Raw genomic sequence first — 8,226 nt, forward strand, 5'->3', positions numbered from 1 at the left:
TCCCAAGACACAGTGGGGAAGGTAAGATTTTCTGCCTATGCTCATACTTCTGATAGACAAAAGACCGTCAGTTTCCAATGCCACTGAAGCATTACTTTACTCATCCACAGAAGAGAGAGGGATGGATGGAATGGAAATGTGTCTTCAAATTTTACTTCCGACCCAAGGCAAACATGCCCCGAAAAACGATATAACTGTATGGCATGTGGAATCTGAACAGGGTCTTGTGTTCCCGTGGTAGCCCAGACTTCAGGCATGTGCACACTGCCCAGATATGACTTTACCATCGAGCCCGTGCCCCTTTGTTTTTCCAGTCTCAAAATTGCCCTTTCTGGTGGTGGTATAATTTCCCATTTTTTTATTTAAAAAAATGTTGTTTTGAACCCACTGCCCACAAGTCGACTTTAAATTCTCATCTATGCTTCAGAACCAAAATGCTGCGTGTCTTTATTGTTGACCAATGACCAGTCATCAGCATTGGCTTGCAAAGGCAGTGCATATATCCAGATTTGTGACCTGAAATAACTTGTTTAATTTCTTCCAGTTTTGCCTGACAAAAACAAAGTAGAGGCAGCCTTCCTGTAGAGTGCTTATTGCCAACCCTGTTCTCTCACAAATATGGTGAAAAGGTCATAAGAATATGTTACATCTTTATCTTATAATGTGGGAGGCAGTGTGATGTTAGAGCTGCTTATCTTTAGACATGTAGCCACCCAAACTACCCACTCGACACACACTTGTTGAGTCAACGTTATTAAATAAAATTACATTGAACCAATGTGGAATAGACAATTCATTGAAATTTGTGTCCAGTGGGTAGGCTGAAATATGAAAATGGTCCATCAAAATGCCACACAGCCTATTGTTCTGGCAAAGATGAGTCAGTAGTAGATTGCTAAACTGTATTTTATATGGATGATAAATGTAGGCCCACTCTGTATTTGCCAGACAAAACTGGAAATGAAATTAAACAAGTTCTTCTTTCTGGTCACTAATCTACTAATCTGGATATGTGTGCCACCTTTGCGTGTAAATTAGTGACGACTCGTTATTCAGGGCAGGTGGGGCAGACTCTGTTTTGAGCCCCACCTGTTTAGCTAAGAAAACAACAACATATATATACAGTTGAAGTCGGAAGTTTACATACACTTAGGTTGGAGTCAATTAAACTAGTTTTTCAACCACTCCACAAATTCCTTAACAAACTATAGTTTTGGCAAGTCGGTTAGGACATCTACTTTGTGCATGACATAAGCAATTTTCCCAACAACTGTTTACAGACAGAGTATTTCACAGAAATTCACTGGATCACAATTCCAGTGGGTCAGAGGTTCACATACACTAAGTTGACTGTGCCTTTAAACAGCTTAGAAAATTTCAGAAAATTATGTCATGGCTTTAGAAGTTTCTGATAGGTTAATTGACATAATTGGAGTAAATTGGAGGTGTACCTGTGGATGTATTTCAAGGCCTACCTTCGAACTCAGTTCCTATTTGCTTGACATCAAGGTCCTTTGCTGTTGTTCTGGGATTGATTTGCACTTTTCGCACCAAAGTACGTTCATCTCTAGGAGACAGAACGTGTCTCCTTCCTGTGCGGTATGACGGCTGTGTGTGTTTATACCTGCATACTATTGTTTGTGTAGTTGAACGTAGTACCTTCAGGCGTTTGGAAATTGCTCTCAAGGATGAACCAGACTTGTGGAGGTCTACAATTTTTTTTGGTCTTGGCTGATTTCTTTTGATTTTCACATGATGTCAAGCAATGAGGCACTGAGTTCGAAGGTAGGCCTTGAAATACATCCACAGGTACACCTCCAATTTACTCCAATTATGTCAATTAACCTATCAGAAACTTCTAAAGCCATGACATCATTTTCTGAAATTTTCTAAGCTGTTTAAAGGCACAGTTAACTTAGTGTATGTGAACCTCTGACCCACTGGAATTGTGATCCAGTGAATTTCTGTGAAATACTCTGTCTGTAAACAGTTGTTGGGAAAATGACTTGTTTTATGCACAAAGTAGATGTCCTATCCGACTTGCCAAAACTATAGTTTGTTAACAAGAAATTTGTGGAGTGGTTGAAAAACACATTTTAATGACTCCAACCATAATGTATGTAAACTTCTGACTTCAACTGTATATATTTTTATGTTTTTTTGTTTTGTTGTTGCCTGTTTTGCCTTTTATTTTGGCATTAATTCATGACACGTCAGTTTGAAAATAATGTAAAGGCATATTTATTGAGTGAATAAAGCCACGTGCAAACATGCTTTCTGCAGTAAGGCAGCTCCAAAATTCAGGTGTTTCAGCCTAGCTCAGTGTTTTCTGTCATCGAGGGGCAGCCAGCAGAAAATACATAGTGTAGGCATTGGTAATCTTCTCTAGTTGCACTGTGATTGGTTCAGTGTTCTGTCACTCATGGGGACACTACGTAACCGCAGAATCTACAGGGAGAGCTTGGCAGTTCCAGCCCCCTTGGGTGCTGCCATAGATTTACATTAGTGCCCATCCAAGATGGCTCAAGGTCATTGGCCACAGATAAAATTATGTCAAATCATATATCTACCGTAGCTTTGATTGGAACGATCCTTTCAACATCATGCTTTCAAAATCTTAGCTAGCAAGCTAGACAAGCAGTCATCATCATGAATCACGTTGACAATAGATAAAACGGTGCTCATTGGCCATTGGACATAAACATTACACAACAAGCTGGAAATCTCAAATTCAACAATGTGTGGTTTGGAAGGAATCAATGTCTAACTGCAAACGTTGCAAAGCAATCACTATTTTGCTTCTCCTGCCTGCTATTTGGTGGACAGGGTGTGTGTGGTCCAAGTCTGGTTTTAAGGATTTAAAACATCTTTCTAAAAGGGTCTCTTTCCCAAGCTTAAAAGTATAAACATTTACACGAACACAATGGGCCAGAAAAGGTTGGAAACATTGTCCATGCTGTCAATCCAGCATGACTTCTGCCGCATTCAAAACAATTGGAAACTCGGAACTGGGAAATCTCAGACTTCATTGAGTTCAAGACAACTGGAAACTCCTACTGGGAAAATACATTTTGAACAGTCATCCAACTCGGAATCCCAAGTCGGGAACTCTGGCCTCTTTCTAGAGCTCCAACCTGAAGATCACTGACGTCATGATTCCACCTTGTTTATTTCTGAGTTCTCAGTTGTCTTGAAAGCACCATAAATCTAGAGAATGCCAGACTTTGATGACAAAATTTGCCCACAAGAAGGATCGCCGCACCACCTTCCTGTTCAAGTGAGCACAGCACCACAACAATGGTGAGTCCAAAAATGTATTATTTGCTGCTGCATAAATGATGTAATATGCCAGGGAGATATGTATACTGTAGCTGAGAAAGTAATACTAAGTGTATGTTGTGTAGTAAGCTGTTAGTACTCCATGTGCCTCACCCTAATAATTTGGTCCCTTTCCCCCTCAGAACTTAACCTACTGTTCTGACTATGTGGTGCACATGTAGCCTGTAGCCTGTTTTAGAGAAATCATTTAATATTATAAGTACTTTCTTTGTCTGCTTCTACTTTGTGTATTATACTTTTTCTTGACAACGAGGAGATACTATATAATGTTGTTGGCTCTGTAACCATGTTTGCCAGTGACAGTCTCTTACTATTAAATGGTTTGTTTTCAACAAAAAGTTCACTAATAGACTGATGTAATTCCAGTTGATATTGCAAGTTGTTTTTTTTGCGCAGTGCGCAAGTGGATCCTCATGATTTTATTTTCCTTCCTTTTAAGACCACATGGGCCTAATAAAATACTTCAAATGGTAGGCTAACTGAGTCTCTCTCTCTCTCTCTCTCTCTCTCTCTCTCTCTCTCTCTCTCTCTCTCTCTCTCTCTCTCTCTGTCTCTGTCTCTCTCTCTGTCTCTCTCTCTGTCTGTCTCTCTGTCTGTCTCTCTGTCTCTCTCTCTGTCTCTCTCTCTGTCTCTCTCTCTGTCTCTCTCTCTGTCTCTCTCTCTGTCTCTCTCTCTGTCTCTCTCTCTGTCTCTCTCTCTGTCTCTCTTTCTGTGTCTCTGTGGTGACTTAAAGAAGAGTTAAGGCCTCAACATCTTGCTGAATTTATCTGAACTAACATCAGTCTGAATTTCTGTCGGTGTCCATTTTGAAAGCGCTGAACAAAAAGGCCTACCTCGTCGTAGCTCGTTTGCTTGCACTTGCTTATACTAGAGTTAAGCGTTAATGATATAAGAATAAACATGATGAATTTACTGCACATAAATGTAATAATGTTTGTATGGTTCAAAAGTCAAAACTCATTTTGGCGTTTGTTATTACTGAAGGAGAATGTGGTTCTTATCGACTTACACAAATCCACAAGGAGTGAGTAGTAACTACTGTACATTTGTTAAAGCAAGTCAGGCATATCAGCTATGTTTTAAAAAAGGCAGTAAATGAGGCTGAATGATCTGTTTTCGCTGCCAGACAAGACTCTGCTTATAGCCAGGTGTAGCGGTGGTAAGGATTCACTCCATGGTACTGAAAAGAAAGCTCTGCTGTTGGGACAGCTTTATGTAGGCCCTAACTGTTTGTGGGCACCGTTTGTCACGGTTATAGTGCAATTAATGTGTTGTGTAATGGCTTTGCTGGCATGCACAGAAAAAAAATTGTTTGCCCCACCAAGATTTACATGCTTAAATCGCCACAGGTGCAACTGCTGATGAATGGTCATTGGTCAACAATCAAGAGCGGCACGTTTTGGTTCTGAAGTATAGATGAGAAGTTAACGACAACTTGTGGTCAGTGGGTTCAGAACAAGAACAACGGCAAAAAAAAAAATCTCCAAAATGGGTAAATTACCACCACCGAAAATGTCACTATGGAGACTGTGGACAAAAAGGCACGTGGTCTGCATAAGTATTGCTCCGGACTCCAGAGAAGTGACATGATGGCCTATATCCTTACTTGATAATGGCTGTTAACATGAAAGACTCCAAATGCAGGTGTAAAATGCTATTTATTTCTGTAGCCTGTCTTTGCATTTTGAAAATGCATGACGTTTATGGCTGTAATGACAAGTTACATTTGCGCAGCGATCGTGCATACATCTTCGTGTGTGCACACCTGCATGTGCTTGCGTGGATGTCACAAGTTTTATATCACTCCTTTTTGGGGGTTTTGGGTCAAATATGTTAGAAAACCACTGGGATACATGATAGTGTCACCAAATGGAGTTTGGTTGGATATAGTAATGGCAGGCTACATTATTTCCTACATAATTCTATTTTGACTGTAATTGTGTTGTTAATGGTTAATAAGTGCAGAATTTATTCCAGTTCAAAATACTTTACTCATCAGATTGTGCTGCTTTCCCATCTTCTTGTAACACGGCTGCGGTTGTGGGATTTATTTTGGTAGGGTGCCTTTTTATGTCCCCCAAAAGGTCTGTGCATGGCCCTGACAGACTTAATAGGAGTTTCAGCATCAGCACTCCAAGTTCAAATATCTAAATGAACATAGACTGTTCTCGTATCATTAGATTTCCTTGTCGGAAATATTGCACGGTAACACATGGCTAAAATGCTAATTTTGATACATACATTTTTTAAATCAAATTCCCTCTGCACACAGGGAAATACACTGAACAAAAATATAAATGCAACATGTAAAGTGTTGGTCCCATGTTTCAAGAGCTGAAATAAAAGATCCCAGAAATGTTCCATGTGCACAATAAGCTTATTTACATCCCTGTTAGTGAGCATTTCTCATTTGCCAAGGTAATCCATCCAACTGACAGGTGTAGCAGATCAAGAAGCTGATTAAATAGCATGATCATTACACAAGTGCACCTTGTCCTGGGGACAATAAAAGACCACCCTAAAATGTGCAGTTCTGTCAGACAACACAATGCCACAGATGTCTCAAGTTTTGAGGGAGCAAGCAATTGGCATGCTGACTGCAGGAATGTCCACCAGATCTGTTGCCATATCATTTAATGCTAATTTCTCTACCATAAACCGCCTCCGACATTGTTTTAGAGAATTTGGCAGTACGTCCAACCGACCTCAGAACTGCTGACCGTGTATGTGTGGATGAACGATTTGCTGATGTCAACGTTGTGAACAGAAAGCCCAATGGTGGCGGTGTGATAATGGTATGGGCAGTCAAAAGCTATGGACAACGAACACAATTGCATTTTATCGATTTTAATGCACAGAGATACCATGAGATCCTGAGACCCATTGTTGAGCCATTCATCCACCACCATCACCTCATGTTTCAGCATGATAATGCACAGCCCCATGTCGTAAGGATCTGTACACAATTCCTGGAAACTGAAAATGTCCCAGTTCTTCCATGGCCTGCACACTCACCAGCCATGTCACCTATTGACCATGTTTGGGATGCTCTGTATCAACGTGTACGACAGCATGTTCCAGTTCCCACCAATATCCAGCAACTTCGTAACAGCCATGGAAGAGGAGAGGGACAAAATTCTACAGGCCACAATCAACAGCCTGATCAACTCTATGCAAAAGAGATGCATTAGGCAAATGGTGGTCACTGCAGATACTGACTGGTTTTCTGATCCACGCCCCTACCTTTTTTAAGGTATCTGTGACCAACAGATATGAAATCCATAGATTAGGGCCTAATGAATCTATTTCAATTGACTGATTTCCTTATATGAACTGTAACTCATTAAAATCCAAAAAACTGTTACATGTTGCGTTTACATTTTTGTTCCGTGTAAATGTCCAAAGTGGAACCAGAACTTCCGCCATATTGGATTATTTCTTCTTCATTTATGAATCACTGGTAGAAATTCCATGTCATTTTGTATCCATGCTCTTTGTACTGGTCCATATTTAAATTGTTGATTTGACAAAGAGGCCCATAGAATTTTTGAATATATGACAGTTTGACACCAGTTTGATACAAGTGCAACTTAATGAACTTGGCTAACACTAATACATTTCTTATATTGAATTTCTAATACAATCATATTTTTATGTTATTTCCATTGACTCAAACATTAAGCTGTACGACACACAGTCGTACACTACATATAGTATGGTAGAGTGGTAGCCATTCCAGGAGCATTATGCCATTAATCCACATGGTGGGCTGTGTGCTTATTTGTTTGGAAACCCTTTATGACCTTTATTGTTGCGATCATCACATTCATCCCCATTTTTTTTGTGCCCAGACTTCCATGGTTTTGACCACTGCAACTGCTTTTTCAAGAGACAATTCCCCTCCTTGTGACATTTTTTTTGTTGCTTTGAATGGTTTAGCTCAATTCTTTTCATAGGCCAGAGTGGGATTTTTTCCTATTCCATAGAAAACACTACTATTGAAAAGGCCTCCAAGGGTTCTTATGTACAGACATTGCAAAGGTCATTTTCGCGGCATAGCTTGGCTTCCAGACAAAGTTTTTCCAGTGTCAATTTTGACAGTTCTATACAGTAGCTCTCTTAATTAACAATTGTCATTTTTCAACGAAGCCCATCTAGTACCGAAACTTTACAGAGTTGAGTCAAACCATATTTTCAATATCACTTCCCTAGCCTCCTTCGCTGCCTCAATCACATTTTTGAATGTGTGTACATTTTCCCATGAGCTAGAGGTTATGGTTAGGGTTTCTGTTAGGGTTAGAGTAAGATAGCAAACAAAAACACTCCCCTCAAACACGCATGCTACTATTTAACACGACCCTGGTTATTATTTTGTATTTTTTTTACTTTTATTTAACTAGGCAAGTCAGTTAAGAACAAATTCTTATTTTCAATGACGGCCTAGGAACAGTGGGTTAACTGCCTTGTTCAGGGGCAGAACGACAGATTTTTGACCTTGTCAGCTCGGGGATTCGATCTTGCAACCTTTCAGTTGCTACCTAGAATAATACAGGCAAAGGTCCTCTCCATAGGGCATAACACTTCATTTGAATACATTTTTTTTTAAAGTAAACTGCTATTCGAACCCATTGTCAATGAAGGTACAACATGGCCTTTTTTTTTAATCATAACTGGATTATCATCATGATGAATGTATGAACAAACAAAAAAACACACGTGGCTTTTTTGGTAGGCATATATACTGTATATAATATGTATCCACACTCTTACCACACATGTCACAAAGTTCAAGTTATTTCACAACAACAGCACCAAAGAGCTTTGATTGATTTATCACCTCCTCCCTTACATTCATTCATTCATTCATTCAGTCATTATTTTTCAGAT

Source organism: Oncorhynchus clarkii, chromosome 23 (assembly GCF_045791955.1).
Source record: "Oncorhynchus clarkii lewisi isolate Uvic-CL-2024 chromosome 23, UVic_Ocla_1.0, whole genome shotgun sequence".
In the NCBI taxonomy this organism is placed as follows: Eukaryota; Metazoa; Chordata; class Actinopteri; order Salmoniformes; family Salmonidae; genus Oncorhynchus; species Oncorhynchus clarkii.